Raw genomic sequence first — 25,432 nt, 5'->3', positions numbered from 1 at the left:
GGCATGGTGGTTCATACCTGTAATCCCAGTACTTTGGGAGGCCGAGGCGGGTGGATCATGAGATTAGGAGATGGAGACCATCCTGGCTAACACGGTGAAACCTTGTCTCTACTAAAGATACAAAAAATTAGCCAGGTGTGGTGGCGGACGCCCGTAGTCCCAGCTACTAAGGAGCCTGAGGCAGGAGAATGGCTGAACCCGGGAGGCGGAGCTTGCAGAGAGCCAAGATGGCGCCACTGCACTCCAGCCTGGGCGACATAGTGAGACTCCCTCTCGGAAAAAAAAAAAAAGTTATACATTGCATAACCTTCCAATAACAAATACCAGTTTTTAATTTTAACTAGACTAGCTCCTTATGAATTTACATGGAAAAATAACAACATGAATAATAAGGAAAACTCTGGATCAGTGAAGGAACACTAGCCTATCAGATAGTGTAACAGGTTCTCCAGAGAAACAGAACCAACTTTGTGTGTATGTGTGTGTGTGGACAGAGAGAAGGGGAGAGAGAGAGTTTGAGGAATTGGCCTAGGTGATTGTTGGGGCTTAGTAAATCCAAAATCTTCAGGATAGGCTGGCAGGCTAGAGACCCAGGAAAGAGTTGCAGTTTGAGTCCAAAGGCAGTCTTGTGGCAAAATTTCTTCTTGCTCTAAGGAAATGTGGGGTGGGGGTGGGGGTGGGGGTGGGGAGTCAGTCTTTGTTCTATTAAAGGCCCTCAAGTGATTGGAGGAGGCCCACTCACATTTTGGAGAGTAATCTGCTTTACTCAAAGTCTATTCATTTAGAAGTTAAAATATTCAAAAAATACTTTCACAGAAACACCTAGAACAATGACCACAATTTGGCCCAGCCATGTTGACACATAAAATTAACTGTCGTGAATAAGAAGGCATATTATAAAGTTTCGGTAAATAAAACAGTGTAGTACTGGCCCATATATAGACATGCGGGCCAGAGAAACAAGTACATATGAGAATTGAACTGAAATGCAGGGGTTGGAAAATTATGGTCCACAGGTCAAATCTAGCCCTCAGCCTACTTCTGCAAATAAAATTTTATTGAAATACAGACACACTCATTTGTTTATGAATCATCTATGGTTGTTTTTGCATGATGATGGCAGAATTGAACAGTTGGGACAGGGATCTAGAAAGCCTAAAATATTTGCTATCTAACTCTTTATGGAAAATGTTTGCTGAACTCTAGTATCCAGCATACCAAGCTATCGGGGAAAAACTGGAATATTTGATAAATGGTTCAGAGAGCACTGATTAGCCCTCTGGGGAAGGACAGGATGGGTCTATACTTCACACCCGTACCAGAATAAACTCCAAATTGATCAAAGATGTAAGGTAAAGTTTAAAACATAAAAAACTGAAATAAAATATGAGAAGTCTTGTTACCTATTATTTTAAATCCAGAAGACATAAAAGATTAATACATTCAATAACATTTTTTTAAAGCCCCAAACTTCTGCATGGCAAAACCCACTATAAGTAAAGTCAAAAGAGGAGCAACAAATTGTAAAAAAATTTGCAACTCATATCACAGAACAGAGGTTTAATTTTTCTAATATGAAAAGAGATCCTAAAAATTGAAATAAAGATTAACGGCCAGGTGTACTGGCTCATGCCTGTAATCCCAGCACTTTGGGAGACCGAGGTGGGCGGATCACAAGGTCAGGAGATCGAGACCATTCTGACTAACACGGTGAAACCCTGTCTCTATTAAAAATACAAATAATTAGCTGGGTGTGGTGGCGGGTGCCTGTAGTCCCAGCTACTCGGGAGGCTGAGGCGGGAGAATGGCGTGAACCCGGGAGGTGGAGCTTGCAGTGAGCTGAGATGGCACCACTGCGCTCCAGCCTGGGTGACAGAATGAGACTCCGTCTCAAAAAAAAAAAAAAAAAAAAAAAAAAGATTAACAACTCAACAGTAAAATGAGTAAAAAGATGTGAACTGTTCATAAAAAGAGAAGTAAAGCATATCTTAAAAATTGAAATCCTTACCTATACTTCTAATAAAGTGAAACAAAAATTAAAATATTCTTATATAACAGTTTTCAGCAATGATATACACAAAAATTAAAATTTTGATAACATTTTGTTGATGGTGCTGGGGCAAACAGAATTATTTATTGGTGAAAGTGTAATTTGGAGCAGTTTTAAAGCAGTTTTTCTGATATTTATGAATTTAAAGCAGTTTTTCTGATATCTATAAATACTGCAAAGGTATATAATCTATGACCCAGTAATTATTTTTCTAGGATTTAGTCAGGGCTATATTTACACCCATGTGTGAAATCACTTATCCATAATCTAATAATGACATTCGTTTTTAAGTGCAAAAGAATGGAAATAACCTAAATGGTCAACAATAGGAAACCGGTTAATTAAAATAGTTATGCATATCCATTCAAAGTAAAAAAAATGCAACTGTAAAAAAAGAGTAAGCAGGCTAAGTGTGAATATGAAATGAACTCAAAGCTAAAGTTTGCATATATGTTTGTGTGTGTGAGAGAAAAAGTAAGATGAATAGAACAGTGTATGGTGCACTATCACTTATATTTAGAAAGGGAGTATACATATTGATTGTCTAAGAATTAAGAGGGATATATGTACTCTGAAGAATGATTACCTTTGCATGTCTGTAGGTGGGAAATTGGGGTAAAAGTAAGACTTTTTACTGTATTAAAATGTTTAAAGGCATAAGAAAAAAGAAATAGAAACCATAATGGAACAAAAAGACAGAACCAAAAATTTTACACTAGAGAAATTTCCCACTGTATGGTATCATTAACTATACCAACATCTGGCATATTGTAAGCACCCAACAAATGCCTTATTTGTATTGATTAGATGATGTGTCTTTATAAAGCAGAAGGTATTTACTTAATAAGATGCCATCCCAGTAGCTCTTCTAGATTTTCCTCAAATATTTATAGATAATTCTTAAGGATATGAACCAGAGCAAGACCTCACCTTTGTGAATCCTTGTCAGAGATACTCTTGAGACAGAAAGATGTAGGTCCCTGGCTGTGGGCTTTTAATATTTCCCGTGTCCCAGAAATATTTGCCCTATCCCAGAAAACAAGGGAAATTACATGAACAGAGATCCTGTGATCTCAAATTCAATGCATGCAAGGTCATGTAACCAATAAATAAATAAATAAATAAACAAAACACCACACACACAGATAGAAAGAAGAAAAGGAGGAAGAAGAGAAAGAGAGGAAGAAAGAAAGAAAGGACGACGAGAAGGAGGAAAAAAACTCACTTTTACTGCCCCAGCCAGCACATTTGGCTTCCTATTCCATTTTCCAAAGCTCACTCACCTGTAGCCTGAAACTCCAAGCCGCACAGTTATCATTTAAGTAACTACCATTAAATGGGTATCATTTAAGATACCCTATGTCTTGCATATTTTCCAGAAATATCTCATGCATATACTTGTGTATAAAAGTAGCTCTTCTATGTCTTTCTTTTTCACTTAAAAATGTATCTTGAAGGTCTTTCTTTTTTAATGGTTCTACGCATTGCATTGTATGGATTTGGGCTAATTATAGTTGATCATGTGTCCAAAGGGCTGAAATCCAGCCTGTGTACCACTGACATGGGGCTGTGAGAGCCAGGAGGAGGCAATGTTTCTAACTTTTTCATTGTTATTATACCTGGTATGTTGATCTGTGACCAGTGAGCTTTGATGTTATTTTGTAATTGTTTTGAGATACCATGAACTGCACTCATATAAGATGATGAACTTAATTGATCAATGTTGTGTGTATGCTGACTGCCACACTGACAGCTGCTCTGTATCTCCCTCTCCTCAGGCCTCCCTATTCTCTGAGACATAAAATATTAAAATTAGGACAATTAATAACCCTACAATTGCCTCCATGTGTTCAAGTGAAAGGGCGAGTCGCATGTCTCTCACTTTCAATCAAACCTAGAAACAATCAAGCTTAGTGAGGGAGGCATGTTGAAAGCCTACATAGGCCAACAGCTAGGCCCCTTGTACCAAAAAGTTAGCCAACTTGTGAATGCAAAGGGAAAGTTCTTGAATTAAATTACAAGTGCTACTCCAGTGAACATAAATCATAAGAAAGCAAAACAGTCTTACTGCTGATGTGGAGAAAGTTTGAGTGGTCTAGATACAAGATCAAACCAGCACAACATTCCCTTAAGCCAATGCCTAATCCAGAGCAAGATCCTAAATCTCTTCGATTCTATGAAGTCCCAGAGAGGTGAGGAAGCTGCCAAAGAAAAGTTGGAAGCTAACAGAGGTTAGTTCATGAAGTTTAAGGAAAGAAGCTGTCTCAATAACATAAAAGTACAAGGTGAGGTAACAAGTGCTAATGGAGAAACTGCAGCAAGTTATCCAGAAGATTTAGCTAAGATAACTAATGAAGGTGGCTACACTCAACAACATCTTCAATGCCGATGAAAAAGACTTTTATTGGAAGAAGATGACATCTAGGACTTTCACTACTAGAAAGGAGAAGTCAATGCTAGGCTTCAAAATTTCAAAGCACAGGCTGACTGTCCTGTTAGGAACTTACGAAGCTGGCGCCTTTAAGTTGAAGCCAATGCTCATTTACCATTCTGAAAATCCTAGGACTCTTAAGAATTATGCTAAATCTACTCTGCCTGTATCTCTATAAATAGAACAACAAAGCTTGGGTAACTGCATATTTGTTTTTAGCATGGTTTACTGAATATTTTAAACTTATTGTTGAGACCTACTGGTCAGAAAAAGAAGATTCCTTTCAAAATATTACTGCTCACTGACAATGCACCTAGTCACTTAAGAGCTCTGATGCAGATGTACAAGGAGATGAATGTTGTTTTACCACCTGCTAACACAATAACCATTCTATACCTCATGGGTCCAGGAGTAATTTCAACTTTCAAGTCTTATTATTTAAGAAATATATTTCATGGGGCTATAGCTGCATAGATAGTGATTTCTCTGATGGATCTAGCCAAAGTAAATTGAAAATCTTCTGGAAAGGATTTACCATTCTAGATGCCAAAAAGAATAGTCACGATTCATGAAGGAGGTCAAAATATTAACACTAACAGGAGTGATATGGTTTGCCTCTGCCTCCTCACCCAAGTCTCATCTCAAATTGTAATCCCCAAGTGTTGAGGGAGGGACCTGGTGGGAGGTGATTAGATCATGGGGGCAGTTTCCCCATTCTGGTTTTGTGATAGTGAGTTCTCATGAGATCTGATGTTTTAAAAGTAGCACTTCCAGGCCGGATGTGGTGGCTCACACCTGTAATCCCAGTACTTTGGGAGGATGAGGTGGTTGGATCACTTGAGGTCAGGAGTTCGAGACCAGCCTGGCCAACATGGTGAAACCCAGTCTCTACTAAAAATACAAAAATTAACCAGGCATGATATGTGTGACTGTAATCCCAGCTACTCGGGAGGCTGAGGCAGGAAGATCACTTGAAACCAGGAGGCGGAGATTGCAGTGAGCCCAGATCACACCACTGCACTCCAGCTTGGGCAATAGAGTGAGACTTAGCCTAAAAAAAAAAAAAAAAAAAAAAAAAAAAAAAAAAAAAAAAAAAGTCGTACTTCCCACTTTGCTCTGTCTCCTGCTTTGCTGTGGTAAGACATGCTTGCTTCCCCTTCACCTTCTGCCATAATTATCAGTTTCCTGAGGCCTCCCCAGCTACATGGAACTGTGAGTCAGTTAAACTTCTTTCCTTATAAATTACCCAGTCTCAGGTAGTTCTTTACAGTAGTGTGAAAATGGATTAATGCAAGGAGTTTGGAAGAAATTGATTCCATCGTGGATAACTTTGAGGTGTCCAAGACCTCCGTGGAGGAAATATCTGTAGTGGAAATGTGGTAGAAATAGCAAGAGAAATAGAATCAGAAGTGGAGCTTCAAGATGTGATTGAATTGCTACAATCTCATGATAAAAGTTGAATAAATGAGGAGTTGCTTCCTATGGAAGAGCAAAGGAAGTGGTTTCTTGAGATGGAAACTACTCCTGGGGAAGACGCTGTGAACATTGTTGAAATGACAACAGAGAATGTAGAATATGACATCAACTTAGTTGATAAAGCAGTGGCAGGGTTTGAGAGGGTTAAGTCCAGTTTTTGAAGACATTCTACTGTGGGTAGAATGCTATCAAACACACTACAGAGACATCTTTTGTAAAAGGAAGAGTCAGTCAACACAGTAACCTTCATGTCTTATTTTTAAAAATGGCCACAGCCACCCCAACGTTCAGCAACCACCGTCCTGATCAGTCCACAGTTATCAATACAGAGGCAAAACACTTTACCAGCAAAAAGTGTGGAACTCTCTGAAGGCTTAGAAGACTGTTAGGACTTTTTAGCAATAAAATACTTTTAAGTAAGAGAGGTACATTGTTTTTTAGACATAATGCTATTGCACACTTTATAGATGACAGTATAATATAAGCATAACTTTTACGTGCACTGAGAAGCCAAAAGGTTTGTGTGACTCCTGTTACTGCGACGTTCACTTTATTGCAGCAGTGTGGAGCTGATCTTGCAATATCTCTAAGGTATGCCTGTATATTTAATGGGTCTCTCATTGATAAGTATATTTTTCCTAGTCTTTTCCACCACTAATACAACCAACATCGCAGTGAACAGTCTTGTGATATTTGTAATGCTGGGTGACACAGATTAACTTGTGGAGTCTCCACCCCAACATGGCCTGAGTTACTTCCTGGTTTTAGCAGGCTATAGTTTGGCCACTTATCACTCTTATTTCTCATTTTTAGAATTTCTTCTAGCCTGTTAATCACTTCCACAGGTCTAAGATTAATTCCTTAAGTTTCAGAGCCACCTTTAACTTTGGCAGTGACACAGGAAACTGTGCCTGCACGAACACATGCCTCTCCATATGTCTCCAGCAGAAAAATTAATAAAAGGAGAGGGGAGTGGGAAAAGCATGACATGTGTAACATGGGTGCCTTGGAAGGGAAGCTGCATTTATTGGCAAAGGTGATAAAGACAAGCAAAAAATAAATGATACCATCTGTATCTCCTTTCTGAAGTGAAGCTGGAAAGAACTTACAAATTCCACTGGACAGAACAGTCAAGGCAATGGAATTGTCTGTTTCCCTTAAAAGAAGAAAGCATCAAATGTTTGGGAAATTGCAGTTAAATTAAATGCCAAACACTTTCAACTGAATTGCCTGGCTACTCTGCTTCGCTGGTGTTGTCCACATCTTCAACCTTTCCTCATGACTACTGTTCAGCCACACGTTGGAGGAGAGTGCTGGGCTTCCACAGGCTGGTCTTTCTTGTCAGCCGCTACTTGCACTGTATGTGACACATGTAACTTTTCTTTTTAAAAAAATTGTGGTTAAAAAAAATATATAAGAAAGTATAACATATATTTTATATCTATAAAACATATTTATATAATACACAATAAATGTATCTATATAATAAATATAATATGTATATAATAAATATATTTATATAAGAAATATATTTATGTAATATATAATAAATGTAATATATTTATTTTATATTATTTATATTATATATTATAAATATAATATATTTATTATGTATTATTTATATTATATATTATATTATAAATATATTTATTATGTATTATTTATATTATATATTATATTATAAATATATTTATTATATATTATTTATATTATATATTATATTATAAATATATTTATTATATATTATTTATATATTATATTATATTATAAATATATTTATTTTATGTTATTTATATTATATATTATATTATAAATATATTTATTTTATTTTATTTATATTATATAGATTTTTACATCAATGTTCATCAGGGATATTGCCTTGTAGTTTTCTTTTCTTTTCTTTGTCTGGTTTTGATATCAGGGTAATACTGGCCTCATAGAATGAGTTTACAAGTATTCCCTCTTCCATTTTTCAGAATAGTTTGAGGAGGATTGGTGTTAGTTCTTCTTTAAATATTTGGTAAAATTCAGCAGTTGAAGCCATTGGGGACTGGGCTTTTTTTTTTTTTTTCCCCGGGAGACTTTTTATTATGGCTTTGATTACATGACTTGTTATTGGTTTGTTCAGGTTTCGGATTGCTTCATGGTTCATTCTTTGTACATTTATGTTTCTAGGAATTTATCCATTTATTCTAGGTTTTCCAATGTATTGGCATATAGTAGCCTCTAATGATCTTTGACTTTCTGGAGTATCAGTTGTAATGTCTCCTTTTTTGTTATCTCAGATTTACTTATTTGGGTCTTCTCTCTTTTTTTCTTAGTCTGGCTAAAGGTACGTCAATTCAAAAAAAAAAAAAAAATGTTTCATTTCATTGATCTTTTGTATTTTTTTCCATTTCATTTATTTCTGTTCTGATCTTTATTATTTGTTTTCTTTTGCTGATTTTGGGTTTGGTTTGCTCTCGTTTCTCTAGTTCTTTAAGATGCATCATTAGGTTGTTTATTTGAAGTTTTTCTGCTTTTTTGATGTAGGTGCATATTACTATAAACTTTCCTCTTAGTACTAATTTGTCACTGTATCTCATAGGTTTTAATATGTTGTATTTCCATTTTCATTTGTTTCAAGAAATTTTAAATTTTTATTAATTTCTTCATTGACCTACTGGTCATTCTGGAGCATGTTGTTTAATTCCCTTGAGTTTGTATAGTTTCCAAAACTCCTCCTGTTATTGATTTCTAGTCTTATTCCATTGTGATCAGAGAGGATACTTGATATTATTTCAGTTTTAAAAAATGTTTAAAGACTTGTTTTGTGGTTTAATATATGGTCTATCATTGAGAATGATCCATGTGCTGAGGAGAATGAGTGTGTAAAAATTAGCCATTTTAATTGGGGTAAGATAATATCTCATTGCAGTTTTGATTTGCATTTCCTTGATGATTAGTAATATTGAGCATTTTTTATATGCCTCTTGTCTATTTGTATGTCTTCTTTTGAGAAATGTCTATTCAGATCCTTTGCCCATTTTTAAATTTGATTATTAGTTTTTATTTGCTATTGAGTTGTTTGAGTTTCTTATATATTCTGGTTATTAATTTCCTTTTCTTTCTTCTTCTTTTTTTTTTTTTTTTTTGGAGACTGAGTCTAGCTGTGTCACCCAGACTGGAGTGCAGTGGCACAGTCTTGGCTCACTGCAGCCTCTGCCTCCTGGGTTCACGCCATTCTCCTGCCTCAGCCTCCCAAGTAGCTGGGATTACAGGTGCCTGCCACCATGCCCAGCTATATTTTTGTATTTTTTAGCAGAGATGGGTTTTCATCATGTTGGCCAGGCTGGTCTTGAACTCCTGACTTGGTGATCCACCTGCTTTGGCCTCCCAAAGTGCTGGGATTACAGGCGTGAGCCACCACGCCCAGCCCTGGTTATTCATTTCTTATTGAAGGATAGTTTGCAAATATTTTTTCCCATTCTCTAGGTTGTCTCTTCACTGTGTTGACTATTTTCTTTGCTGTTCAGAACCATTTCAAGTGTACAGTCCAGTGATACTAACTACATTCTGTTGCAGGAAGTCAGGGACCCTGAACAGAGGGACTGGCTGGAGCCCTGGCAGAGGAACATAAATTGTGAATATTTCATTTTAATGTGGACATTTATCAGTTCCCAAATAATACTTTTATAATTTCTTATGCCTGTCTCTAATCTCTTAATCCTGTTATCTTCATAAGCTGAGGATGTACATCACCTCATGACCACTGTGATAATTGTGTTAAATGTGCAAATTGATTGTAAAACGTGTGTTTGAACAATATGAAATCAGTGCACCTTGAAAAAGAACAGAATAACAGTGATTTTTAGAGAACAAGGGAAGACAACCATAAGGTCTGACTGCCTGTGGGGTCTGGCAAAAACAGCCATATTTTTCTTCCTGCAGAGAGTCTATAAATGGATGTGCAAGTAGGAGAGATATCACTAAATTCTTTTCCTAGCAAGGAATAGTAATGTTAATACCCTGGGAAAAGAATGCATTCCTAGGGGAGGTCTATAAACAGCCGCTCTGGGAATGCCTGTCTTATGTGGTTGAGATAAGGACTGAGATACGCCCTGGTCTCCTGCAGTACCCTCAGGTTTAGTAGGGTGGGGAAAAACTCTCCCCTGGTAAATTTGTGGTCAGACTGGTTCTCTGCTCTCGAACCCTGTTTTCTGTTGTTTAAGATGTTTATCAATACAATACATGCACCAGTGAACACAGACCCTTATCAGTGGTTCTGTTTTTGCCCTTTGCCTTGTGATCTTTGTTGGACCCTTATCAGTAGTTCTGCTTTTGCCCTTTGTCCTCTTCCCTCAGACGCATGTGATCTTTATTAGACCCTTACTAGTAGTTCTGCTTTTTGCCCTTTGAAGCCAGTGATATTTGTACCTACTCCCTGTTCTTACACACCTTCCCCTTTTGAAACCCTCATTAAAAACTTGCTGGTTTGAGGCTCAGGTGGGCATAACAGTCCTACCAGTATGTGATGTCACCTGCGGTGGCCCAGCTGTAAAATTCTTCTCATTATACTGTCTCTCTTTATTTCTCAGTGAGCCAACACTTATAGAAAATAGAAAGAACCTATGTTGAAATATTGGGGGAGGGTTCCGCCAATAACATTCACATCATTATACAGATTTCAACACCATTCATCTCCAGAACTTTGTTTATCTTACAAAACTGGGACTGTTCCATTAAAAATCCTTCATTCCCATCTCTCTTCAGCTCCTAGCAACCACCTGTCTATTTTCTGTCTGTAAGAATTTGACTACTAATCATATGATATTTGTCTTTTGTGATGCCCTTATTTCACTTAAGATAATGTTTTCAGGGTTCATTCACATTATAGCATGTACTAGAATTTTCTTCCTTTTTAAGGATGAATAATATTCTATTGTATGTATATGCCAGAATTTGTTTGTCCTTTCATTTGTGAATGGGCATTTGAGTTGTTTCTGTCTTTTGGCTATTGTGAATAATGCTGCAATGAATGCTGGTGTACAAGTGTCTGTTTGAGTTACTGCTTTCAGTTATTTTGGGTATATTCAGAGGTAGAATTGCTGGATTCTTATAGTAATGCAATGCTGACATTTTGAGGAACTGTCATACTGTTTTCCATAGTGGCTATACCATTTTGCATTCCCCTCAGCAATGCATAAGAGTTTAAGTTTCTCCATATCCTCTGGTGGCACATGTCACTTTTGACAACCACTGACAAATGGCTCTTTCCCATGTGCTTAATTTATGATACTTAGAGGTCTAACCAACAGTTCTAGGATTTGTTTAGAGTTGCTCATCGAAGTCCTCTATTCAGAAATAGATAATGAAGGCCAAGTGTGGTGGCTCATGCTTGTAATCCCAGTACTTTGGGAGACTGAGGTAAGAGGATTGCTTGAGGCTAGGAATTCAAGACCAGCCTGGGTAATGTAGTGAAATCTTGCCTCTACAAAAAAAAAAAAAAAAAAAAAAAAAAAAAGGAAATAATAGATAATATATAATACTGATTCAATAACTGATACATAAATATTCAAAAATGCAATTCCCCCCCACTTTATATTTCTGGCTTCTTCCTTATCTCTTGTTTTTTGTTTGTTTGTTTGTTTTGACATTACTACCATCTCTCTTGCTTAGATTGAACATTTATACACCATATGATAGTGAGTATAAAATAGCTACATTGAAACCTCCAGGACCCTGAGAGCAATGGCATGGAATTCTTGTTTTGTGCTTAATGAGGGATGCTTTCTAATTTAGATTCTTCTTAGCAGTGACTCCTTCTTTCAAGAAATAAGAGAGGAAACATCCCATCATCACAAGGCATAAAACGAAGGTGCAAAATCCCAAAGACAGACTGGACTGGGACACACAGCCAGGACACACACACACACACACACACACACACACACACACACACACAGAGAGAGAGAGAGAGAGAGAGAGAAGATTGCTGTGGTTCATAAATAGAGGATGATAGGATGATAATTCCAACTAGTATTTGGCAGGCTATACTGGAACAAAGCTAGACTTACTTAAATACACCTATTGACACATACTCTGTACTAACAGATCAAGATATTTCTGCCATTGTAATAAGCTCCCTAACAATGGAAATAAGAGTCAGTCAAGAGCAGCCTGTGACATGGAGGAGCAAAATAGTAACAACAATAATAAATGCAACCATTTATTAAGCTCAAATTATGTGCAAAGGGCTTAATAACTGTTATTATTTTGTACTGTATTATTAGACACCACCTAATGATGATAATGTAAGTGCTTTTAATATAATGATCTTATTTAATCATGACTACAGCCCTATTGTGTCAACTAGGTTCACCTAAGTTATGTTACAGTAATAAATAACCCTCAAATTCCAGTGGTTTAGCATACCAAATGCCCATTTCTTGCTTACATAAAATTTTCTGGAGGTCCAAGATAACTGCAGGGAAGTGGTGCTCTGTTTCAGCTTGGAATTCCAGCCTGCTTCAATCATATCACGTTTCCATATCAATGCAACCTGCCATGATCACCAAGGCTGGGGAAGACAGCTGTGGAGTATCAAACGTCTGTGCTTAAATGCTCCCACCTGGAAGTGACACACATCAAAGCTGCTCACATCTCATTAGCCAGAAGAAGTCATATGGCCATGACTAACAACAAGGAAGTAGGGAAGTGCAGTCCTCTGAAGTGCCTAGAAGGAAAGGGAGCCAGATCTTGGAGAATATCTTTACGCCATGTCAGTGATGTAAGTACCATAATTATCTTCACTTCCAGATGGCTAAGCCAACACTCAGATTAAAAACATACATTCAAGGCCACTCTGCTACAGGGATGCTTGATTTTTGGGTCCCAGGCACTTTGCCTTCAGCTGCCCTCTTCCTCCATTAAGAAAAAATTTTAAGGCTGGGCATGGTGGCTCATTCCCGTAATCCCAACACTTTGGCAGGCTGAGGTGGGCAGGTCACTTAAGCCGCAGGAGTTTCAGACCAGCCTGGGCAACATGGCAAAACCCCATCTCTACAAAACAAAAAAAAGGAAAAATTAGCCTGGCATGGTGGTGGCACACCTGTAGTCCCAGCTACTCGGGAAGCTGAGATGGGAGGATCATCTGAGCCCAGGGAGGTTGAGGGTGCAGTGAGCCATGATTGCGCCACTGCACTCCAGCCTGGTGGCAGAGTGAAATTCTCTCTCTCTATATATATATATTTGTGTGTGTGTGTGTGTGTGTGTGTGTGTGTGTAGTTAGATTGTGCTGAACTATGTTGAAGAGATAACCTAGAGAATGGGAGAAAATATTTTCAAACTATCCTTCAGTAACGGATTAATAACCAGAATATATAAGGAACTCAAACAACCCGATAGCAAAAAAACTAATAATCAGATTTTAAAATGGGTAAATATATATTTATTTTATATATATATTATGAATGCATTGGTATAAAGATGAAAATCCAGGCTTTTTAATTTTATTATATTTATTACATTTATTTTATTTTATATTTATTTTATTGTATTTATTTTATTATATTCATTTTTTTCTTCTGATAAAAAAAATAAAATGAAAACATTATTGTGGGCAGTAGGAATGAGCCTATTGTGCCTAGTGGAGAAGTCAGCCCTGTTCAAGTAGCTGGGATTAGAATAAAGTCTGATTCCTAAACCCATGCTTTTCACCACAGCACTAAAATACCTATCCAAACCAAAGAACCACATTGAATCAAAATAGATACAGTTCTTTAAATCACAGTTACTTGAGTATTTTCAATATTTTCTCAAAATGAGAATGGAAGTTAATATGAGAATCCACTTTACCACTGTTTGAAAATTATAGGGTATTTGGGAGGGGTGTGGAAAGGTGAGATTATGCTGAATTATGTTTAAGAGTAAACCATGTGTGGTTCTCTTTCCAGAAGATGACTATTTCATCCACAACACATCCTTAAGTCCTTGCTAATGAGAAGACAGAATGTGGCCTTGGCCAGCTCAGTTCAACATTCACATATATACATTTTCATGAAGGATAGTTGAAATGTTCTATAGAATAAAATAAATAGTTGATATTCAAAGCAAATGCTAGTCATAACCTTCCTCTTCTTGGAGTTGCATAGTTCATCTCTAGTGTTAGAAATGGCAGTTTGTTTAACAAACCACCTTAATGTGTCTGTCTTGCTGTGGAAGGCTGAGACCCTGGGTCTAGACCAGCACTGTCTGAAAGGCACAGGATGCAAGCCACACACGTAACTTTAGATTTTCTAACAGTTACATTTAGAAAGTAAAAAGCAGGTGAGGTCAGTTTTAATAATATACTTTTAATTTAATGCAATACATTATAATCTTATTTAACCTATTATTCAATATATTTATTTAATAAAATAAAATATCAGTTAGGATATAATCAATATTAACATTATTAATGAGATATTTTATTACTTATTTGAAGACTAAATATTCAAGATATGATGTGTGTTTTACTCTTACACACATCTCAGTTTGGATTAGCCACCTTTCTAGCAGCGTTCAGTAGTCATATGTGGTAAATGGTTAATGTACTGGATATTGCAGGCCTAGATTAAGAAGAGGTCAGAAAAAGAAAGAGGGGAATTGTTCTACATTCGAAAGTGTGTAAGAAGCTGGTTGCGATGGATGGCTCACCCCTATAATCCTAGCACTTTGGGAGGCAGAGGTAGGAGGATTGCTTGACACCAGAAGTTTGAGACCACCCTGGGATAAGCAGTGAGACCCCTTTCTCTACAAGAAATAAAAATAAAAATAAATCAGCAGGTGTGATGGTGTGTGCCTGTATCTACCAGCTACTTGGTGCCTGTATCTACCAGCTACTTGGTGCCTGTATCTACCAGCTACTTGGGAGGTGGAGGTGAAAGGATTACTTGAGCCCAGGAATGGAGGCTGCAGGGAGCCATGACTATGCGACTATACTCCAGCCTGAGTGACAGAGCAAGATCCTGTCTCTTAAAAAATAAAAATAAATGAATAATAGAAAAGAAGGTGGCCGGGCACGGTGGCTCACGCCTGTAATCCCAGCACTTTGGAAGGCCGAGACGGGCGGATCACAAGGTCAGGAGATCGAGACCATCCTGGCGAACACGGTGAAACCCCGTCTCTACTAAAAAATACAAAAAATTAGCCGGGCGTGGTAGCGGGCGCCTGTAGTCCCAGCTACTCGGGAGGCTGAGGCAGGAGAACTGCGTGAACCCGGGAGGCGGAGCTTGCAGTGAGCTGAGATCCGGCCACTGCACTCCAGCCTGGGCAACAGAGCGAGACTCTGTCTCAAAAAAAAAAAAAAAAAAAGGAAGGAAGGTATATAAGAACTCTGAGTTTCCTGGAAGGCAGTGGTGGTGGTGGTGGGCACAGCCAGAGAGAACAGCTGAGGAGTCTAGAAAGAAGTACTGTTAAGGGTGTGGACAGAGAGGAACTGTGTGAAGACAGGAGATGGCCAGTGAAATAGTGCAGAGGTGCGAAAGGCTTGGAGTGTGTTTAAGCTTGTGTTTTAATTTGTTGGCAGTGGTGCATTGCAACATATCCCCCTCTAAAGCTCTCGTCCATTGCTACTTTTGAATAATAGTAAAAGTGCTATTTATACATACCTACTGAAAATTGTCTTTGGGGGAAATCCAACAAAACTAGCTATGTTTCATCTTTTGCCATGATATGGAGTGAGGAAAGCAGCTATAAGACGGGAAGTGCAACTCATTCCAAAAGGACCAGGGTTCTAAAAATCAGGGTGAGATGGGGCATTGGGCTTGTAATGCCTGTGATGGGGGCTTGAACCACTTAAGTTTAAGTTCAAAGAATAGCCCCTCCCCTCCATTTCTATCCTCAAGGCTAAAAGATTTGGGTACATCCAGCAATCAGATTACGTTTAGAGAGGGGACTCTTACATTAAGTAGAAGTAGCATAGTTTTATTTTTGTTTGTTTTTTTGGAGACCGGGTTTCCCTCTGTCGCCCAGGCTAGAGTGCAGTGGCATGATACCAGCTCACTGCTTCTGGGTTCAAATGATTCTCCCACCTCAGCCTCCTGAGTAGCTGGGATTACAGGCACATGCTATGATGCCTGGCTAATTTTCGTATTTTTTTTGTAGAGATGGGGTTTCACCATGTTGGCCAGGCTGGTCTTGAACTCCTGACTTCAAGTGATCTGCCCGCCTTGGCCTCCCAAAGTTCTTGGATTACAGGTGTGAGCTACCACACCTCAAGCTAGAAGTGGCACAGTTTCAATACAATTACATGTTTGCTCTTTTTCTACTGTATTGTCAGATATTTGCTAGGTACTGGGGTTAAGAGGAGGAATAAAAATGACCTGACCCACAGACATATTATATCCTGTGATAAAGATATACCAACTGAAAAATAACGTGGTCCCTAAAGTGTAACTTTAATGAATTTTTTTTTTTTTTTTTTTTTTGGAGACGGAGTCTCGCTGTGTCGCCCAGGCTGGAGTGCAGTGGCCAGATCTCAGCTCACTGCAAACTCTGCCTCCCGGGTTTATGCCATTCTCCTGCCTCAGCCTCCCGAGTAGCTGGGACTACAGGCGCCTGCCACCTAGCCCGGCTAGTTTTTTGTATTTTTTTTTTTAGTAGAGACGGGGTTTCACCGTGTTCGCCAGGATGGTCTGGATCTCCTGACCTCGTGATCCGCCCGTCTCGGCCTCCCAAAGTGCTAGGATTATAGGCTTGAGCCACCGCGCCCGGCCTAATGAATTTTTTTTAACTAAACTGAAAATACAAACCTCTATTTGTGTTCTTTTAAGACTACTTAAATACATTGTAATATGACTTAAAAGCTAATTCTGCAACTATTCACTAAGTGTATGACTTCATTTCACAATGAGATGCTTGAATAGATTTGATTCTTCTGGGTATTCTTTGAATTAAGATGGATTATAATATCTGTTATCATCCTAGTCATTTATTTGTCTTCCAAACTTTTGACTATTTTTTTTTTCTTTGAGACGGAGTCTCATTCTGTCACCCAGGGTGGATTGCAATGGCATGATCTCAGTTCACTGCAACCTCTGCCTCATGGGTTCAAGCGATTCTCCTGCCTCAACCTCCCCAGTAGCTGGGATTACAGGTGTGGGCCACTACGCCCAGCTTATCGTTTTGTATTTTTAGTAGAGACAGGGTTTTGCTATGTTGACCAGGCTGGTCTCCAACTCTTGACCTCAAGTGATCCTCCCACCTCGGCCTCCCAAAGTGCTGGGATTACAGTCGTGAGCCATCGTGCCCAGCCACTTTTGACTTTTTCATTTGGAGATGTTTCTTTTTATTTTTCTTCAAAGACCTTAATTTCAACGTTTATATTTTGTTCGTCATTGTTCCTCAAAATATACAGAGATATTTTGGTGGAATCAAAATCTGGATTAGGAAAAAATAAATGTGATTTATTAGGAAACGAAAGCAGTCAGGACTCTCAAGTTGGATTAACGGGGTCACCCTTTGCTTTTGTGTGGTGCCTGACTAGTGGTGCTTAGATTGTCCTCAACAAAGACACCCAAAGTGAAAAAAAGAAAGGAAGAAGGAAGCAAGCAAGGAGGCATGCAGAAAAGAAGAATCTATTGTGATGATAGAAAAACTTAAAAAGATAAATCCATCTCTCAGCAAAATTAAGCTAAAAGGCCAATTTATTTTACTAGATAGCATCTCTATTTGGTAAGAAATTTCCAGAGAAAGAATGTCAATAAATAGTGTCAGCTTTGAGGTTTACATTAAATTTTTGTTCATATGAGTAAATTTTGTGCAGCTTCATCTCTTTGACTCTGGTATGGTGAATTAAAGTACACAGAGATGAACTTCTTTCTAGGAAAATATTAGAGTCTTGAAAATTACTTGTATTAAAAGAGAAAGAGAATAGAGAGCGTGAGCCGGGTGATTGGCAAACTGGCTGACAAACAGAATGAGAGATGGCTTTGGTCTATGCATTTGCAGTGGGCTTGGGGGATACGTTCTCAGCGGTGGAGTATGTGGCCCCATTGTTCTTTTTGCTAAAGTTCTTTCTTTCAGCTGAGAGATCACGAGGAAAGGCAGCTTTATTTTTTCTGACTGTCTTTTCAGATGGTCCCTTCAGTTAATTTTAACTCGATTTAAAAAAACCTATTTTCATGTGAGTTTTATTATCCCTTTCCTGTACTCAGACAGTCATCTGCACAGACCCGGAGAGAGTTGACAAAAAAGGGTACACATGCTTCAGGCCCTATCACTTCCCTAAGGTCAAATATATTATCCTTTTGGGTACGACTTGTGAACTTCTGTGTTTGAACTTCTGTGTAAGAAGAAAAAATGAAGGAAAATCTGTTCGCCTTTTATCTAATAAAGTATCAAATCAGAAGGAAAGCAAGCTCCAGAGAGAAACAGAAAGATCACAGTGCTTTGTTTCAACCAACAATACCCATGCTCAAAAAAAGACAAAAAAAAATTTCTAGAGCATATTGTGCCCACCAGGCATTTTGTTGTAATTAGGAAAAAGTCACACAAGGCCACGGGAGTGAATAAAATGACAGATAGATTGGCTTCCCTTTTTGATGAATTTTATTTTTTTGAAAGGAGTTTGGGGTGGAGGTTGTATATGTGATCATACTAAACATTGACCTGACAATGAATGATCTATTAATGCAGATTATCAGAGTTCTGAGATGATCAAACTTGCCTCAAAAGGTTAAAAAGAACCCTCATAGAAAAGAACTGATGAGAGCTTATTTCTTAGAAGATCAACTCTTACAGCATAATATGTTTGTTCAGAACAGCCAAAAGGACTTTCCCACCTCCATTTGCAGCACAAAGGGCTAGACCTGCTTGGGGCAGACAATGTCATGTTTAACAAATAAGGGAGGAAAGGCAGTGCCTCCCAACTTGGATTTTGCTTTGATTTTTTATTTTTCCCCCATGGAGGAGAATGATTTTCAAGTAAGAAGGATAAGCTAAAGAATCGGTGAAAAAGAATTAAAGTCCAAGACAGATTTGGAGAAGAGCATTTTGGCCTTTACAAGAGCCCAGATCAAAAGTCATAGGCAGCTCCTATTTCATAGCCCTGATCAAAGAACCATAGTTGGTAATCTGAGAAATCATGGAGCATGAGAGTTTTCAGAACCCTGGAGAGGGGTGAGCATTCCAATTTTCAAAAAGAAAGGATGAAAGAAACAGCTGGCTAATAAGCTTGACCTTGAACTGAAGTAATTCAAAATGACTGTTTGTGAGTAACCGGAAAAAAAAGTGGTGATGATTCATTCTTAACATAGGTTTCTCAAGTCATGCCAAATTAGTATTGGTTTTTTATCTCTTGATGATTATTCATTAGACCGGTGGAGTAAGGAAATGTCATAGCTAGTGTAGAATCTCATCATTCAGAGCTCCATGTGGACAGTCACCTCTTTAGAAGAGCAATTCGTGAGCACCTGGTCTTAAGCAGTTACCCAGATGTAGCCATAAAAAGTTACTTTATTGTTTTTATTAAAAACATTTGTTAATATCTAAATATCCTATTGCAATGACTTTGTTGATAGTCTGGCCTCTTTCCCACTAGAATGCAAACTCCATGGAATTGAAATCCCAAGTGTTTGGCCTTCTTTATATTTCTACCATCTTTAACAGTGTACTACCATGCAACAAGCACTCAGTACGTGCCCATTCAATGAATGAATATTGCTTAAGTACATTTTTTGGGTGCAAGTACTCTCTATACATGTGAGATATGGTGATTATTTCAGCAAGGAATTTGACAAAGTCTCCCATTATTTCCTTGATGATGAGATGGAAAAATTCATCGCATGATTTTATAGCTGCCAATTTGTGGTATAGCTGTCACTTACAGTCATTTCAGGCCAAGTAGGGAGAGTCAGGAGTTGCAAGGCAGATAGGAATAGAGGCTATCTTTTGATTCCCTTCACATCTTCACATGTGGTTCTGTCTGTGACCACATGAAGCATCTCCAGCTGACATTACAAGTGAAGGGGTATGCTGATCTCAGAAGGATGCTTCATCTCATCAAAGTAACCTTCATTTCTTTACACTTTTATATTATGCTGCTTGTACTTTTGTTTAGCATTCATTTCATGCCGCATTGTTTTTAATTAATTTAACATATTTTTTGAATAGTTTAAAAATTCAAAAGGTGAAGTATACAGTGTAAAGCCTTTCTCCCACTACCATTGTTCACCAATAGCTCACTTCCTCTGTCCATAAAAATCCAATGTTATTGGCTGGGTTCGGCGAGTCATGCCTCTAATCCCAGAATTTTGGAAGGCTGAGGTGGGAGGATCGCTTGAGCCCAGATGTTTGAGACAAGCCTGGGCAACATGTTGAAATTCTGTCTCTACAAAAAATACAAAAATTAGCTAAGCCTGGTGGCACACACCTGTAGTCTCACCTACTCATACAGGAATATCACTTGAGCCCAGGATGTTGAGGCTACAGTGAGCTGTGAGCGTGCCACTGTCCTCCAGCCTGGGCGACAGAGCAAGACCCTATCTCAAAAACAACAACAACAAAAAAAAAGAAAAAAAATAGAAACAAGACCAATGTTATTAATTTTTTTATCCTTCCAGAAATATTTTAGTATATACAAGAATATATACATATATATTACATATGTTAGTATCTTCTCTTCTCTTCTTTGTTATATATGTACAATGGTAACATACTATATATGTGTGTGTGCATATATGTTTAGGACTGTGATATTTTCCTGTTAGAAAAGGCCTTTTGCCATTATATAATGTCCTTCTGTGTCTTTTACTGTTGCTTTAAGATTTGTTTTGTCTGATGTAAGAATAGCTATCTCTGCTTGCTTTTGGTGTCCATTTGCATGAAATGCCTTTTTCCACCCCTTTACTTTATGTTTATGGGAGTCCTTATGTGCTAGGTGAGTCTCCTGAAGGCAGTAGGTTAGTTGGTTGATGAGTTATTATCCATTCTGTGGTTCTGTATCTTTTTTTTTTCTTTTTTTGAGACGGAGCCTCGCTCTGTCACGCAGGCTGGAGTGCAGTGGTGTGATCTCGGCTCACTGCCAAGCTCCACCTCCCGGGTTCACACCATTCTCCTGCCTCAGCCTCCGAAGTAGCTGGGACTACAGGAGCCCACCACCACACCTGGCTAATTTTTTTGTATTTTTAGTTGAGACAGGGTTTCACCGTGTTAGCCAGGATATTCTTGATCTCCTGACCTCGTGATCCGCCTGCCTCAGCCTCCCAAAGTGCTGGGATTACAGGCGTGAGCCACCGTGCCTGGCCTGTATCTGTATCTTTTAAGTGGAGCATTTAGGCCGTTTACATTCAATGTTAGTATTGAGTTGTGAGGTACCGTTGCATTAATTGTGCTATTTGTTGCCTATGTATGTTGGTTTTTTTGTTTTTTGTTTTTGCTTTTTAATTTGTATTCTTGTTTTATAGGTCCCGTGTGATTTATGCTTTAAAGAGGTTCTGTTTTGATGTGTTTCCAGGATTTGTTTCAAAATTTAGAGCTTCTTTTAGCAGCTCTTGTAGTGCTGGCTTGGTAATGGTGAATTCTCTCAGCATTTGTTTGTCTGAAAAAGACTATCCTTCATATATGATGCTTAGTTTCACTGAATACAAAATTCTTGGCTGATAATTGTTTTGTTTGAGGGGGCTGAAAATAGGGCCCCAATCCCATCTAGCTTGTAGGGTTTCTGCTGAGAAATCTGCTGTTAATCTGATAGGTTTTCTTTGATAGGTTAACTGTTGCTTTTGCTTCACAAATCTTAAAATTCTTTCCTTCATCTTGACTTTAGATAACCTAATGACTGTGTGCCTAGGCAATGATCTTTTTGCAATGAATTTTCCGGATTTTCTTTGAGCTTTTTGTATTTGGATGTCTAGATCTCTAGCAAGAGTGGGAAGTTTTTGTTAATTATTCCCTCAAATATGTTTGCCAAAATTTTAGATTTATCTTCTTCCTTGGGAACACCAATTATTCTTAGGTGTGGTTGTTTAACATCATCTCAAACTTCCTGGAGACTGTTCATATTTTTTATTCTTTTTTCTTTGTCTTTGTTGAATTGGGTTAATTTGAAGACCTTGTCTTTGAGCTCTGAATTTCTTTCTTCTACTTGTTCAATTCTATCGCTGAGACTTCCCAGAGCATTTTGCATTTCTATAAGTGTGTCCAGTGTTTCCTGAATGTTTGATTGTTTTTTCTTTAAGCTATCGATTTCCTTGAATATTTCTCCCTTTGCTTCTTGGATCGTTTTTTGGATTTCCTTGCATTGGGCTTCGCCTTTCTTTGGTGCCTCCCTGATTAGCTTAATGTCTAACCTTCTGAATTCTTTTTCAGGTAAATCAGGGATTTCTTCTTGGTTTGCATTCATTGCTCGTGAACTAGTGTGATATTTTGGGGGTGTTAAAGAGCCCTGTTTTGTCATATTGCCAGAGTTGGTTTTCTGGTTCCTTCTCTTTTGGGTAGGCTCTGTCGGGGGAAAGTCTAGGGCTGAAGGCTGTTGTTTAGATTCTTTTGTCCCACAGAGTAAAAACTACTACTTAATGTAGTACTCTCCCCCTTTTCCTGTGGATGTGGCTTCCTGTAAGCCCAACTGCAGTGATTGTTGTCTCTCTTCTGGGTCTAGCCACCCAGTGAGTCTACTCGGCTCCAGGCTGGTACTGGGGGTTGTCTGCATGGAGTCCTGTGTTGTGAACCATGTATAGGTCTCTCAACCATAGATACCAATGCCTGTTCCAGGGGAGGTAGCAGGGGGGTGCAATGGACTCCCTGAGGGTTCTTAGCTTTGGTGGTTTAATACTCTATTTTTGTGGTGGTTGGCCTCCTGCCAGAAGGTGGCACTTTCAGAGAGCATCAGCAGTGGTAGTATGGAGAAAAATTAGTGGTGGGTGGCCCTAGAACTCGCAAGATTGTATGCCCTGTGTCTTCAGCTACCCAGGTGTAGGGAAGTGTTTCACGTGTCCGTGTGGAAAGATCACCAAACAGGCTTTGTGTGAGCAACAAGCCTGTTTATTTCACCTGGGTGCAGGCGGGCTGAGTCTGAAAAAGGAGTCAGCAAAGGGTGGTGGGATTATCATTGGTTCTTACAGGTTTTGGGATAGGCGGTGAAGTTAAGAGCAATGTTTTGGGGCGGGGGATAAAGATCACCAAGTACATTCTCAAGGGTGGGAAGAATTACAAAGAAACTTCTTAAGGGTGAGGGAGATTATAAAGAACCTTCTTAAGGGTGGGGGAGATTACAAAGTATATCGATCAGTTAGGGTGGGGCAGAAACAAATCTCAATGGTGGAACGTCATCAGTTAAGCTATTTTCACTTCTGTGGATCTTCAGTTGCTTCAGGCCATCTGGATGTATACATGCAGGTCGCTGGGGATATGATGGCTTAGCTTGGGCTCAAAGGCCTGACAGGAAGGACCATCAGGTGGGGGCAGGGCTAGGCATGTCTGAGCTCAGACTCTCCTTGGGCGGGTGTTGCTGTGGCTGCTATGGGGGATGGAGGTAATGTTCCCAGGTCAATGGAGTTGTGTACCTAGGAGGATTGTGGCTGCCTCTGCTGAGTCATGCAAGCTATCAGGGAAGTCGGGGAAAGCTGGCAGTCACAGGCTTCGCTAAGCTCCCAAACAAACTGAAGGGCCAGTCTCACTCCCACAGTGCCCCTGCAACAGCCCTGAGTCTGTTTCCAGGTGGTGGGTGAGCTGGCCTTGAAAACTTGCCCCAGGCTACCTGCCTCCCAGCTGCAAAAGAAAAGGGCTTGGTTCTTCCCCTGCCTGTGGAGTCTGCACACCAGATTCACACCCTACTCCGAGTTCTGGCCAGGAGGCTTCTTCCTCCGTTGAAATCGTCACGAAGTTCAGCTGGAGATTTCCTTCTCCCTCTGGTGTTCCTTGCCCACTCCTCTGGCCACCCTCCCAGTGGATCCTTCTGGTGCCAGACAGGAATGGCCTGCTTGGGGACACAGTGAGCTCCCAGGGCCTTCCTGCTGCTTCCTCTACCCCTGTACTTTGCTCAACTCTTTAAGTTGACTCAGTTCCAGGTAAGGTCAGAAACTTCTCCCGCAAACAGACCTTCAGTTTCTCCAGTGGGGGTGTGTGTTTGGGAGAGGAGGCTCTCCCTTTCCCACTTCTGCAGTTGGGACACTCACAGTATTTGAGGTTCCTCCCAGGTCCTGCAGGAGCAGTCCGCTTCCTTCAGAGGGTCTGTGGATCTTCTTGGGATTGCTGGTTTGTTCGTGCAGTCAATCTGGAGCTAAAATTCACAGTGTGAGCCTCCACACACTGCTCTGTCCATCCACATTGGAGCTGCCTATCCACAATTCTTAGCAAATGACACATAGTTAGTGCTCTGAATAGGACACAGTCAGTTCATCGAATTGAGTGCTGCAAGCTTAAAGCATTTCTTAGCCTTTTGCTATAAAACATGACTTTCTCCTAAGTGAGAATGGCATTCATTTTACAAAAACATATTGAGCATCTACTATAAGCCTGGCACTGTTGTAGGTGCTGTGAATATGGCAATTAATGAAATACTTAAAAATTCCCATCTTTAAAAAAGCCACTGGACATTTCTAATTAATTCTGGTTTCCTTTGGAAACAAGAGTTAAGGTTCAACCTAGTATTGTTGTGTAAATAACCATTATTCATAAGTTATTATCCTGTACATAATTTGTGGATTAGCAGTCAGGCATTATAATCACATTATAATCATTTTTGTTAAATATGATGATATTTTAAGCATTTAAATTTATATAATTAATCTTCTATATGTGCACTGTCCAGTAATGTAGCCACTGTCACATGTAGCTATTGAGCACTTAGAATGTGAGTAGTCTAAAATGAGATGTTTCCAAAGTGTAAAACACATGCTAGATTTCAAAGATTTATTTTAAGAAAATAATATAAAATATAGCTTAATAATTTTACATTGATTTTATGTTCAAAAATATTTCGAATATATTGAATTAAATGAAACATTAATAAAATTAATTTCCGTTCTTTTTATTTGTATTTATGGGACCATAAGAAAGTTTGGTCCCTATATAGCTTACATATTTCTGTTGGGCAGTATTCTTCTAGATACCTCCTTTATACTTAGCTGCTGTTTCTCAAATATGGTTTTTAGTAGACAGGAATATGGAGTTAAGATTTAAAAGTTTATTGCTGGATTCAAAGAGTCTTTAATATGTTACTTAGAACTGTGAATTTTCATGAAGATAGGAGTTGTTCACGGTGTTTCCCAGATTACTTTTACTAGGAGCCCTCTTGAAACAGCCTTTGCTAATATCCGATTAAAGTGATGCACTGCGCTGCTCATCTAGGAACTTGGCACAAAGGCACTGATGGCAGAAGAGGTTTTAATTTACAAGGCTAGGCTTCCATTCATTTTCTGGATTTTTCCTTGGTTTTCTAAATAAAATCAACACTGATAGTTTTTAAAATGTAATTGTATTGCTTAAATATAATTCACCAAATCTTGAAAAGTTTGATT

Source organism: Chlorocebus sabaeus, chromosome 22 (assembly GCF_047675955.1).
Source record: "Chlorocebus sabaeus isolate Y175 chromosome 22, mChlSab1.0.hap1, whole genome shotgun sequence".
In the NCBI taxonomy this organism is placed as follows: Eukaryota; Metazoa; Chordata; class Mammalia; order Primates; family Cercopithecidae; genus Chlorocebus; species Chlorocebus sabaeus.
This window is presented reverse-complemented; position numbering follows the sequence as displayed.